This window comes from Chionomys nivalis, chromosome 13, assembly GCF_950005125.1.
Source record: "Chionomys nivalis chromosome 13, mChiNiv1.1, whole genome shotgun sequence".
In the NCBI taxonomy this organism is placed as follows: domain Eukaryota; kingdom Metazoa; phylum Chordata; class Mammalia; order Rodentia; family Cricetidae; genus Chionomys; species Chionomys nivalis.
This window is the reverse complement of record NC_080098.1, coordinates 52,584,838-52,598,974: the sequence shown is the minus strand read 5'-3', so window position 1 is coordinate 52,598,974 and position 14,137 is coordinate 52,584,838. Positions and strand designations below refer to the sequence as shown.

The 14,137-nt window shown below is 40.6% G+C and overlaps 1 protein-coding gene across 5 annotated transcripts in view; it reads right to left on the bottom strand.

The window, feature by feature from the left end:
• Nucleotides 1–14,137, bottom strand: part of Fars2 (phenylalanyl-tRNA synthetase 2, mitochondrial) — a 389,947-nt gene that overhangs the window by 354,368 nt on the left and 21,442 nt on the right. For 2 of the 5 annotated variants that reach the window (XM_057788167.1, XM_057788166.1), the window contains exon 2: nt 7,690–7,811. The exons of the other annotated variants lie outside the window; for them this stretch is intronic. The gene's annotated coding sequence lies outside the window, so the exon portion shown is untranslated. The remainder of the gene's footprint in view (nt 1–7,689; nt 7,812–14,137) is intronic. 5 annotated transcript variants of the gene reach the window in all.

Below are 14,137 nucleotides of genomic sequence, written 5' to 3'. Positions count from 1 at the left end.
CAGTGGCTGGAATCAGCTTCCCAGCAGATAGCGGAATGTATGTCTGAAGGCTCTAACTACATCAAAAATGGTTTTGGAGTAGATAGGGAAGGCTTTGTCCTGACTTTTAGCCATCAATCAGATTTCTAAGACATATACAGTAGGAAGGTCACAATAAGTCATGCATTTTTGTTGCTTCAACTATGAACTGTACTCCCACAGGATGATAGGAAACAAAGTAATGATATATTACCAAATATTATACCTAAGCATTATTTCATTTCTTTTTCATTTTTTGAGACAGACTCACTATGTGGTCCAGGATGGCTCTGAACTGATATTTTTTCTGCCTCTACAGGAATGTGCCACCATGCCGATCTTAAAACATTCATTTTCAAACAATCCCCAAACTCTGAGGAAATTTCTACTAAGTAACTTAAAGTCACAGTCAACATGGCCATTGTCATTAGCAAAAGAAGAAATGCAAGAAGCACAACTTCTTCCCTTCTGTTCTCCACGTGTTAGAAGACTGCAAAGACTCTGTGGCCCACTCCCACACAAAGCCAGGTCTTCTGTTTTAGTGACATCGCTGTGTGTTTCCAAACACAGCAAGCAGAAAGAGCTAGAACAGTGTTCTTCAGAGGAGGTGAACATTTAAATGAGAAGCCTTTGGGAAATATCATAAACAGCAGCAAAAAGGCATCAGTCTGCAGTTCACACAAGAAAGCAAGCACCTGTGATGGGCACTCTTGGTTGTCTACTTGACTACATCTGAAATTAACTAAAGCCCAAATGGTTGGGCACACATGTGAGAGCTTTTTTTCTCAATTATACCATTAAGTGGGAAGACCCACTTCTAATTCAGATCTCTGAGGTGGGAAGATACACATTTAATCTAGATCTTTTCAAGTGGGAAAATCCACCTTTAATCTTGACCACACCTTTTGCTTATAATCTATATTAAGGACATGGAAGAAGGAATTGTTGCTCTCACTCTCACTAGCAAGTCAACTCCTTTATTGGCATTAGAGCCTACTTCTTCAGGATTCCAGTGTATACTGAGGACCAGCAGAAACATCCATCCTCCTGGACTGAAGGATGACTGGATTCTCAGACCTTCCACTGGTAGACAACCATTCCAACTAGTTGGAACACAGACTGTAAGCCACTCTAATAAATCCCCTTTATATATGTGTCTGTCTGTCTGTCTGTCTGTCTGTCTGTCTGTGTATGTGTCCTCTAGAGAACCCTGACTAATACAACACCAAATCTAGAAGGTGACTAGAACTTGTTCTGACATCTAGACAGACAAATCTCTGCCCTTCTTCTGTTCTTTGGGGCGCACAACTCTACAGAGTGGACTAAATCTTTCTGTTATAGCAACCAGCACTAAAGCAAAGAAAGAAGAGTAATTTTCTACCATAAGTCAAATAGTAATAAAAGAGATTCCCTTCATATGTAAGGAAATACCCCAGCAACTCAGCTAATGAGGATAGCACAAGAAAAGGTATTTTTGTGACTATTCATAGCAAAACTTTTAAGTAAGACCTTGTGGCCCCCATAGACTCATGTGTTTGAATGCTTGGCCCATAGGGGGTGGCATTATTAGGTGATGTGGTCTTGTTGGAGTAGGTGTGGCCTTGTTGGAGAAAGTGTATCACTGAGGGTGGGCTCTGAGTTCTCTGATGCTCAAGTCACACCCAGTGTAGCAGTTTCTTCCTGATGCTTGTGGATTCAGATGTAGAACTCTCAGCTCCTTCTCCTGCGTATGTCTGCCTGCATGCCACCATACTTCCTGCCGTAATGATAACTGCTGAGCCAGTCCCAATTAAATGTTTTCCTTTATAGGAGTTGTGGTGGTCACGGCATCTCTTTACAGCAATAAAACCCTGAGACAGACTTAAAGAACATATTAGAAAGAAGTTAAGGAGAATATAGCCAAGTCCCCAATACCTTCACCATATGTTAAAACTGCTAGCTTTTATAGTGTGAAACCAGTCAGAGTGGGGATGAGACCCTGGTATCCCTCTGTTTCCTTGTGGTTCTCTGTTTACTTCTGGGATTGTACTCAGCCTCCTGCATAGCAGGAAGTGTTCTGCCTCAGCGGCATCTCAGCAGGATGTGAGCCACAGGCACTGGGATAGGACATCTTTCTCTCCTCTCAAGCCTGTATGAGGAGCTGAGGACTGAGCACAGCAGAGCTCCCTGCTTACAAAGCAAACCTAATGAGACCAGCTCTGGGAGACCTCAAGTATCCTCCCTAGTGTCGATGTGAAGCACTGGAGACCCTGTGACAGGAACACACCAGCTGAGCTGGGCCAGCACCCCTAAGCATGGCTCCATTTTTGAAAGCCACACAGCCCCACGCGTCCTTCTGAGAGAAAGCCAACACTTTCTTAGAAAAATATATGCAGGAAAATGAATATGTTTCCTATTTTTCCTCTGTGGATAAAAGCTGTAAGTTCACTTTATCTGAATAAAAAGAAGCCCAGATGTCTACCACTGCTCCCCTCCAGGCTTCCCCGGCTTAAATCGACTTTGTATACTTTGTTTAGTTTTATTTGAAAGCAAACTTCTGACAGAGAGGGATAGAGTTATATTTTAAAATTCACTAGAATAAATGCATATTTATTCAATAGGTTTAAAGAAAAAATTTACTCAAGAAACTCAAAAAGAAAACCAAACACTGCTGACATTTTTAAAATAATATTTTAAATAAAGGAAACATTTTAAAGTATAAATTCAGAGAGTTGGAAGAAAGGCATAAATGACATAAATGACATTTAAAGATTACTCTAAAAATAGCATTTTTACATAAAGGGGGTAAAGGCTAACAGTACCCCCCCTCTTCAACAGCCTCTGAATCCAGGCTCTGCTGCTTACTCTCTGTGCCTTATCACACTTGTGTCTCATGGGACATTGTGGTGGAGTGTGGATGGTGAGTGCCAAATCCGAACTACACATATGAACTGACTTCATCTGTATGACACTTAGCTACTCTCTGCTCCCTTCCTTCTTTCCAACACTGAGGACAAAAGTATCTACCTCCTGGGTGGAGACTGGAACCTCTATGGACTTGCTTGTAGGACTGCAAAATCAGACAGTCACCATATGGAAACAATAAAGAAGTGCCTGCAAAATTGAACACAACATTATCATATGGTCCAACAGTTCCACATTGCAATGTATGGACACAAGGACTAAAATCAGGGACATAATGTGCTGTGGTGGTCATATTTTATCTACAACAGACAAAAACAGAAGCAAAATAAAAGTCCATCAGAAGATGCAAAGAAAATAAAATGTATTGTATATACAGAATGAAGCATTCACCAGCCAAGAAGGTGAAACATGCTACAATATGGATGACCTTGAAAATACTATGCCAAGTGAAATGAACCACTCATGAAAAGACAAATGCTGCATAATTCCACTTAGTGACATTCACAGAGACAGAAACTAGGACAGTGGCTGCCATGGGTCGGGTGGGGAAGGAATAGGGATGCAAAGGTTCAGTTTAGGATGACGGAGTTGAATGATGAGAAAGAGACACAACAGTGTGATGAACTAAATACATATACATACATATACACACACACACACATATATACACACACACACATATATACACACACACACATATATACACACACACATATATATACACATACACACACATACATACTTAATACTATACTATTCTGCCATGACAGAATCATTGTACGCCAGGATTAACAAACATGTGCCAGGACCTGCATGGCTTTGAGATTAACCTGACTAGGGCAATGGGAAATGAAGAATGGCAGAAGTACAGAAAAGCTAGGATCATGTGGGCCATACACTATAATGGAGAAGCACCAACATCCATGAAACGCAGCATATTTTACTGCCTCTTTAAGGGAGCAGTCTCAGGTGGCGTATCATCTGGGAGGATGAAGCCATAGTTGACACTTTCTGCATAGACTGTCAACATCCATACTCAGACCTCTGAGTTTGACCTGGGGAATGGAGGACCTTACCATTCCCATGGGACCGAGGCATTAGGGTGCTTGACTTGGCTATGCTCATGTCAATAATATACATTGATTTAGGATTTCACCCACCCCACACATGTAAATTGTGAATATATGTTAGCACACAGTAGAGAGTCCCATGATACCAGCTCCTGCCTTACTGGCCTGCCTCTCTGACTCCCTGCAGCCCTTACTGAAAAGCTTGTCAAAGACTGATCCTCCACCTCTGAGCTGTATGTCTTCTGTGAGGAGCCACTTTCAGCTCTGGGCTTCTTTGCCAGGAAAGCACCTTTCCATGTAAACATCCACCCACTGCTGGGAGTGAAGACAAAGAAGTCACATATCTCCACAATATAAGGTGGCTACAGAGAACACTGATTGCCTTACTTTGTTTCCTAAATAGCTTGCTAACAATCATCTCAAAAGCAGGCTCGTAGGCTAAGGCTATCATACAGATCTGACAGGAGGAAGGAAAGAAGAAAGCTCTTTGCTCTTATAAATATTCTTTTACTTGATAGCAAGCAAGAGACTATGTTACCTCCATTGTTTTTTCCCCCCACAAGACACGGTTTTTCTGAGTTGCCTTGGCTGCCCTAGAACTTTCTCTGGAGACTATGCTGGCCTTGAACTCACAAAGATCCTCCTGCCTCTGCCACTTGTGTTCTAGGATTAAAGGTATGCATCACCACCACCCGGCTTCTACTGATGTTTTTGTTGTTGTTGTTTTTATTAAATTTTTTTTATTAAAAATTTCCGCCTCCTCCCCACCTCCCTTTTCCCTCTCCCTCCCCCCACTCCGCACGCCCCATTCCCCTCCCCCTCCCTCTCCAGTCCAAAGAGCAGTCAGGGTTCCCTGTACTGATGTTTTTAAAGATATTTTATTATAAAATTCCCAAAAAAGAATGAAAATTGGGCTCAAGCAGACCAGTCTCCAGGTAGCCAGCAGCACTCTGAATTTTCACCTTTACAGACTACAAATGTAAACTTTAAAGCAAAATTAATTTTAAAATTCTGAATTGATGTACGTGTTCTTCACAGACTACTGCCTCTGCCCACCACCTCACACAGCCTCCTCCTCTTTGCCCAGTGAATGCTACAACTCTCCTGTCTACACACTTCCTTCCTTCCCCTACTACTTCCTCCTAAACAAGGGACCACAAATCCAAGCGCCTAATCACAAATCTGATAACCTAGAAGACCCCAAATATAAGGACAAACAGAGTGAATAGCTAACTTCAAGTACTAAGTTAAGTAACAGTCTCTAAATTAAAATAAAAACATACTCATCTAGTGCTTGTGTTTGTTTATAAAGATAAAAAAATGTGCTTCATATATCTAAATTGTACAATACTAAGTATGCCTTCCTATGTAGGTTCTTCACAGGTGTGTGTCTGTGAGTGTTTGTGTGTGTAAAACATAAAACTTCCTTTTTGATGACCCAAGAAGTTTTGTCTGCTAATGAGATTCGTTTCCTTGTAGTACTTCTCACCTGTGGCAAATCTGCCACATCTAATTTGTCTTAAAAGGAATTTTTAATCACCCAATCAATCAAACCCTTGACCTCCAGCCTTCACAGACACTTCACTGCGGTCAAGATCAGCACTGAAAATTCATGCTGCAACACTGTGTTGTCCTCGAGCTCCAGAACGACCATGACAAGAATGTAATTTGAGCAAGCCCTCTGATAGATGAAAAATAGCGCATAGAGTCCTGAAATTGGCTTTTGCCAACACTAATAAAAGGATCTACATTATCATTAAGTAATAACTTTTTCTCCACTGGGGTTTAAAGGCTTAGAAACAATTTAAGTTCCTATACAGCAAAATCTTTAAAACCAGTTTATTTTGGAGTTTAAATCATTTATCTTCTTCATGCAGAGATAAGGAATCAGGAGCCTTACCACTCTCATCCCACCCTCCAAACATGCACTCTTAACCACGTGTGTGGCCATTCTTCCTGCTTCATCGTCAGGAGAGGAGGAAGCTTGAGTCTCGCCTAGGCCAAAGCCTCATGGCTTAGTCACTTGGATGCATACACAGACCTACATTCCTCCCACTGAGATGAAAAGCACCTCTCTCCTGCTGGTCCAGGGTCAGTTGCCTTCACTCTCAGGGCTTTATCTCCTTCTGTCTCAAGAAGAAACAGACTCAGCATCTCAACAGAGCTCCTTAAACATTCTCCACCCACAACCCCTTTGCACCAGAAAAATTTTACACTGTCCTGGATATATAGTACATAAAACAGATACACAAATCAAATATTTACTGATAATAAATCACAACAAATGTATTTTGGAGTATTTCTTAGTATGTACATAATTTCACTATGTATTATATGAAGTAAATTTGCATAATAATGAAATGGATGTGCTTATTTATTTTTACATAAAGAATTCAATCTTGCTTGAAACTTTAATCCTCCATGACACATGGAGGGCTTCTTTAATGTTTTCAGAGTTGACAGATATTTTGATTTTATAAGTATCAATACTAGGCATGACACTTCACACAAGTATGCAGTAAACAATGGTAAAGCATGCTTAGCACCAATTACATCCTAATATCGGGCCAAAATCTATGGAAAGATCTTTTATGAAACTTAAGTAAGCAAATCGAACTATTTTGTAAATCATATATTCAAACACAATACAAATCAAAGATAAACTAATTTAATCATGCTGAAGAATGAAGGTAGAAAATATTTTTTGTTCCCATAATTAAAACATTTGATTCCTATGAGAGCAGAAAAATTTGTAGGTACAGTAAAAACAATGCAAACAGAAACAACAACCATAGCAGGGCAATGTGTATGCTTAGAACCAAGGAGGCAGTAAGGTCACATGACACAGTGTAGGTGAGTGGGACCAGAAGTACTAGGGATTTAGTACAGATTGGACTTTGCTTTAATTTTTGGTTTCTGAATTTTCAAAAACTGCCGCTTCTGCCAAAGCCTTCAGAAGTCCCAGGGGCAGTTACCTGACCTGACATGGCATCACTGTTTTCGGGCACTTACAGCTGAAGTAGTCACCTCCAATGTCTCATCCAGCTGTTGGTACAGTGAACACCTGGCCTTCACTCTGCTGTCCTGAGCGGATTTTCACACTGTTGCCAGTGGCTTTCTATGTGTTACACAGTAGCCACCTCTGTGCTTACCTCACTTGAACTCTGCAGAATCCCAATACCAGTTATGCCTTCAAAAGTGGGCCTGCTCTGGTGTTCAAGGGCTCTAAAACATTTTGACTCCATCTCCTTCAAAGACCTGTCCTTCAGCCATCCCTCTCAGACTTCTCTCACTGGCTATATTCTAGTCTCTGCACACCCTTTTTTTGGTTTTTTTGTTTGTTTGTTTGTTTGGTCTAAACTATCCTCAAATATGATGAGTTTGAAATACCAATAATACGAAAGTTCCTCAAGGCTTTCAATTCAGTCCAGCATCCCCTGGAGCTTCAGCTCACATATGTATTTATGTGTGGGGCTTCTACATGCAGATGTCCCTTGGGGATCTTCTACTTGGTGAATTCCTCATCTTGTTGATTTACCAACTGGGAGAATGCTCCCAACAACCACCTGGGCACTATTACCCTGAAAACTGGGAGATGCTCCCAAAAAATACCTGGGCACTACACTCTGAAAACTGGGAGTCATCATTAGGTCTCCCATATTTCCTTCAACTCCACTGCTCAGACAATCATTGTTACCTTGATTAGCAGATCATACCATCAGTGCAGGCCTCTGCTGTCAATCAACACATGTACTCCTGATCAGCAATCCAGCTGTTGGCAAATCCATGTCAAAAGGCTGATATTCTGCCCAAAACTCTCTAGAAAAATGTAAAGAACTTTAGATTCATAATTTGTTTCCTAAACATCTGTCAAATGTCTTGCCGTCGACTATCCCTCCCCAAAATCCAACATGCCAGAAGCACAAACCTGTGCCAACAGTATGCTCAAGCAATGCCTCCTAGCAAGTTCTGCTTCTCTAACAGCCTCCAGGAAAAGCTCCCTCTGGCCGCCTGTAGGGTGACCCTGCTCTCAGACCTCACATCGTCACGGCAGCTACAGACGCTGCTGAAGTTGTTGACATTAATCTTGCTCACTGAAATATCCACACTCTGGGGGAAGGAAATGTGTCTTACTAGGCTTTTTATATCTAACTACCACATATTAGTATAATAAATCAATGAATTTTTGTGAAGAAACATTATTTTTCAAATATATTAAATATTTAATTCTAAAGGCAACAAAAGTAGATAAATCTCTAACTCATTAATAGTACCAAAGACAATAAACACTTATTTTCATAAAGCAGGCTTAAAACACCACTGTACTATAACTAATAAAAGGTGAACAAATTTTTCTTTCTCTCGCTGAAGTTGAGCTGTCTAAGGATCTGAAACTACCCCGCCTCTTAGACCATTTGTTCCCATTCTGCCAACCTGGAGGCACTAACATGTTGGTCCAGTTCAATGTGACAACTCTCTTTTTAAATCTTACTCTTCACTTGAAAACTGGTTGTCCTCTAAGATCAATCCATGCTGATGATCACAGCCATACCTAAGACAATGACAATTTACACAAAGAGCAAAACACCTGAATGCAAAGTAGATCCAACCCTATTTCAAAAGACATAGTCTCTCAAACTTGAGCTCAGGACAGCTTCAGTCAAATTAATATGATACAAGTAAAATAATAAAAGCAATCACTAGAAGAAAATGAAGTAAGAAAAAGTCCTAAGTTATTATGAAGACTATAAGATCTTCTAAAAATGTCAAGTAAAGCACACAGCCTAACAACTGTGTATAGAAAATGACTCATGCACGTAGTACCACCTTTACACGACCGTTCAGGATCCAAACATTATCAGCATTTGCTGGCACAGTAGTCAGTGACAATATTTTTAATTGTCAGAAACCAATCAAATTTCATCCTGAGGATATGTGTTTATCGAATACAGTAATCACTATCCACCTGTGACTCGCTAGTTAAAATCATATAAAACAGAAAGTCTGTCCTTCAGTTCCAGTCATGCTACAAGCACTCCAGAGACCCTTGTGGTGGTGGCTGGCATACTAGAGCAAGATAGGGAACGCATCCACACCAGACTGTCTGCTGGATACTCCTCTAGAGCTACTCAACAGACCTAAGTGCCTTTTTTCTGAAATATACCACTTTCCTATTTCCTTCAACAAATGCTTGTGGGGTACCTGTCTGAGATGGGCTGTGCTAACTGCAGACAAATACCAGGAAAGAATGCTACAATTTAAAAAAGAGATAATAGAAATCTTCAAGGTAGGAGTGGGGAACCATATTTTTAGATAAAAAATGACCAGGGCAGCATTATCTAAGGAAGCAAGATTTAAGTCAAGATTAGACAGATAAGTCTTCAAAAAGACAAGACACAAACCAAGTTTCAAGACCCAGGGAACTGAGTACCATAGTACTCAGGGTGGGACTGGCTTAGCATTTTCCTAGACACTAAATTTAGTACATTTTGTAGCTGTCTCATTAACTTGAAACACCAGGCAAAGTATTTAACTGACACTCAAATCTATTCCACTGGGGAAGTTAGAGCTCGGCCCATACATAACTCACAGAGGCCCTCCTTCTTCTTCTAAATCACCTGTCTTTTGTTAATCTCATTTCTTGAAGCATCAGCTTCTGAGTGGGCATGTACTGAAAGAGCTATTAATTTTGCTGTTTCGTAACAGAGAATAGAGTGGCTTAAATGAGCTTCTAAATTACTGTGAATTTTAACTAGCTGTGTCCTTCCATGCCACTATTAAAATGGGCAATGGGGATATTTTCATCACAGGCTGAACACCTTCTATTTAAGGGCATTACCATTATTTTCACCAAAGATGAACAACTTCACAGAATTCAACAGTATCAAGCTGCTTGGAGTAATAAGACAGAGTGAAAAATCCTTCCCAATTGGTTCAATATGGTAGGCCCCTCAGCACAGCCAGTATGAGAATGGCTAGAGGGAGGTGCTTAAAAGCCCTCATCCTTTAGAAGACTAGGCTGATGACAAACTTTAAACCCTGCAATCCCTCACTGAGTGTCTGAGGGGGGTCCCTGCAGGTATCCAGGCAGGAAAACAAACACTCAAAGAGATGAGAATGAAAATCCAATACAGATTGATTTCGTCAATCTTGATCAGACTTTGGGGAGTCTAACGTCAGGTGGTCCATTGTCAGTACATTTAAAACAGCATGATCTGGGAAAAGGTTTCCAGGAAACAATCAATCCAATCAGTCCAATTCCAGGTACACACTAAAGCTTAAGGGGTGACCACAGAGACACTCCTTTACACAGTACCTGTGACCAGGAGGGTGGTCTATAGCTAAAGGGCCTAACTCTAGTGTGGTCTCTGACAACACTAGAGATCAGCAGGCCATAAGGTACATGTGACATCTCCCCTAAATATGAGTAACAGTTTAGGGAGGGAAGAGTCGGGGATAATCATTCTGGGGCATTTCAGTGAGGTCTGTCTCTATAGCAAAGGTGGGTGAGTTCTGTCTCCACAGATAGCAAAAAGATCACTAGGTCATTAACAAAATTCAGTTTTCTGAATGGAATGCAGGTATTTGATTTTTATCTCTTCCAAATAAAAATCAAATGTGAAAAGTGTACCATAACACACTTTCAGCTTGATTTGGTTTGGATTTCTTAGCCTTACTGAACTAAAGACATAAATTAACATAAATTTCCAACGAGAGGAAAGAGCTATAGAGATAATGCCAAAGAACGTCCTTTAAATCCACACATCGAAACACTCATGGGCAGAGACTTTCTGTCTGAACGTATTTCATAATTAAAACTGAGCTTCTTTCAAGCAAAATATCACTAACATGGGCCTTCTGAGTATAGTTTCAGATTCTGACACTCACGCACTGTTTCAGGAGATCGAAGGAGAGGAACACAAGTGTTCCTAAACTCCACAGCAGCGCTTCTCAACCTTCCTGACGCTGCAGCCTTTAGTACAGTTCCCCACGTTGTAGTGACCACCTACCATAAAATTATTTTCATTGCTACTTCATAACCATAATTTTGCTACTGTCATGAATCATAATGTAAATTTTTATGTTTTCCAGCGGTCTTAGACGACCCCTGAGTAAAGATCACTCGAACCCCAAAGGAGTCACGACCCACTACTGTTCTTCAGGGTTCCTGGGAGTAAAAAGTGAACAGACGATTTCACTTCATTTTAGACTGAAGAAAAGCAGAAGTTGATTTGGCTGCCCCACATAAGCTGAAAAAGAAGACTCCCTGCAGACTTACATGGTCATATTCAGTCCCTCTGTGCTTCAAGACCATAGTGAGACAACTGAAAATGTCAAAAGTTGATGCCTTTGTTTAGGTTATGATTTGGATTAGGAAAAGACAGACTATACTTTAACGAAAGAAATGCTTTAGATAGGTAATGTGTAGTTACAGGCTGAATCAGAACACCAACTCACAAATGTTGTTTTCTCAATATTTTCCTCATTTGCTAGAGTAGCAATATTGGAAACAGGCTATGATATTCCTTAAAATAAGAGTGTGAAGATTGACAAAATGGTGTTAGGAATATGTGGGGGGATGGAGTGCTGAGCAAGAAAAAAGAGCAATATTCTTCCACTTGATGACTTAACACTCAGCAGACAACCAAAGTACCATATACACCTGAAAAACAGTCACACTAAACCTGGTATTTCTAATAAGATGCTATTTCACAAAAACTTAGTTCAACTATAGTATTTCCAGCACACTCTATGCCCTATGGAGATAAGTTAGGAAATAAAAGCATTTTTAAAAAGCATTTGGGCATGGGCATGCTTAACTTTAACAAGTTCTGCTGCACTCTGCTCTGAAATTCTACTTTTCTTGTAAACAGATGTGTTCTTGTAACTTAAAAAGAAAATCAGAGCACCTCCAAACCTCTGAAGCCAATCCACTTTATTTCAAATGCAAGACACTCTGCAGTTCTACATGACCACTTTGGTTGGGCTTTGATTTCTTTTAAGTCTTTCAAATGGTCAAGGTCTGCACGTGGCCTGAACTGAGTAGATGTCTACACCAAAGCAAATGTCTGCACCTGACTAGTGTCAGAGAAACTACTGTGAACCAGTGAAGTCTCAAATACACAAGCTTTTAATAAAACTCTAAGGCATTCATTCCCTGTTGCTTTAACCCACTCCTGTATCACCAAATACTCCAGGAGCAGAAAAGGTTGAAGTTAATTACAGAGAAGCATCCAACTGAATCTTGCTTAAATACGAGAAAAGGTAAATAATCTTGCACCACGGTATTCTGAGGTTGGGTAGTGAACATAGTGGGCACAGGTGGACATTATTTCAAGGCATATCAATCGAATCTTGTCCTTGGGTTGCATGGTTTATAGAGAAGGGAACATGAAGGCAGAAAGAAATCATGGTCCTCCCTAGCTGGTAGAGTGTCAAGACATCTCCTCTCCCTGACAGCCACCACTTGCATGGTGATGCAGCCAGGTGTGTGGAAGGTACATCTCTGTTTCACTAATGGTGCACAACAGCCTATGCTTTATTGGGAGATACAATCTATATAAACTGAAGCTACAGTGTGGATGCTCCTCAACTCATGGAGGGTTACATCCCTGTAAACTCATGCACAAGAACTGATCTGCACTGTCAGCTTGACATGGTGTGGAACTGCCTAGGAAACACTCAGCTGACCCTGTCTGTACAGTATTTCCAGAAAGGTTAACTGAGGAGGGGAGACCCACCATGAATGTGGATAATAAAGAGAGGAAAGAAGAAAGCAGGCAGACGACTAGAATTCATTTCTCTGTGCTTCCTGACTACAGATGCAATCTGACCAATTGTCTTTTACTCTAGTTACCATGACTTCTCTGAAAAAATGAACCATAACCCCTCAGCCTATGTGCCAACATAAACCCTTCTTTGACTTTTTTAAAGGAGGTTCCGGGTATTTAGTCACAGCAATGACAAAATGACTAATAGACCATGGCAAACTTCAATTAACAAAATCTGAAAACACATTTAAACCACCTAAGCAAAAATATATTCTAGCTCAGCAACATAGCATAATGGTTCTCTCGCCTGGTAACTGCAGGCCTGACTGAGAGGACTAACTCACTGCCAACACACAGCATCTAAGAGAAGATCTTCTCACACATCCCTAGCCCTGCAGAGATTTAAATTCAAACTTCTAAGTACACATTTCTATAAATCAACTCAATGTGAATGTACATTGGTTTTGTACCATAGTAAATTAAAAAAAAAAATCATAACTCACCATCCTCAGTCACTGACTAACTATACTTTAAGAGATAAAATTCACTGGCAAATATTTTTTCATTGTTACTGGGCACTGAACTCAGAGCCCTGGGCAAGTCAGGTGAGCATCCAACACTAAGCTATATCCTAGCCCTTCTGCACTTTTCCATTTGAAACATGGCCCAAGCTGCTCCTGCTCATCCAAAACGTATCCTATAGCTCAGGCAAGCCTGAAACTGGCAACCCTCCTGCTCCTGTCTCTCAAGTAACAAGGAATACACACATGGGTTACTAGACCCAACTCATTTTGAGGTGTGTGTGTGTGTGCATTAAAAAGAGGAACATGCTAACATCTGTTGAGAAAACAGCAAAGAGTACAGAAGAGGCTCTGACTTCAAAACTTTCCCAAGGCTGGCATGACCTAGACCAGGAACGGGTAATAGCTGTGATCTCATGAGAGGTTCATGTCCTGGGGCAGTACTAAGATCATCAGTTCCCAGCTTTCCCTACATAGCAGATTAAGTAAGAAAATATTTTAAAATTTTCCTATCGAGGTACAGCCTCCAATTACTTTGATCAATTGTGGAGCACAGGTTTCCTGACAGTAATTTTACAAACACCCAATGAACTATAATGATCGACCACTGCTGTCAACTGTCAATTTACAAATTTTCAAGAGTGTGAGGGCTCAAATGCCTCAAACTGCTTCTCAAATTTTGTCCACAGTTGTTTGATTCAACTTGAGAATTCATGAAATACCTAGCACCCTACTCAGAAAATGCTCTGCTGTATATTCCAAATGCTATTTCTGCAGTTCAGACTGCAGCTAGTACATAACTGCAGTATAGGAGGCTGTGACCACCCTTAAGTTTTTCAAGTGTCTAGATTTC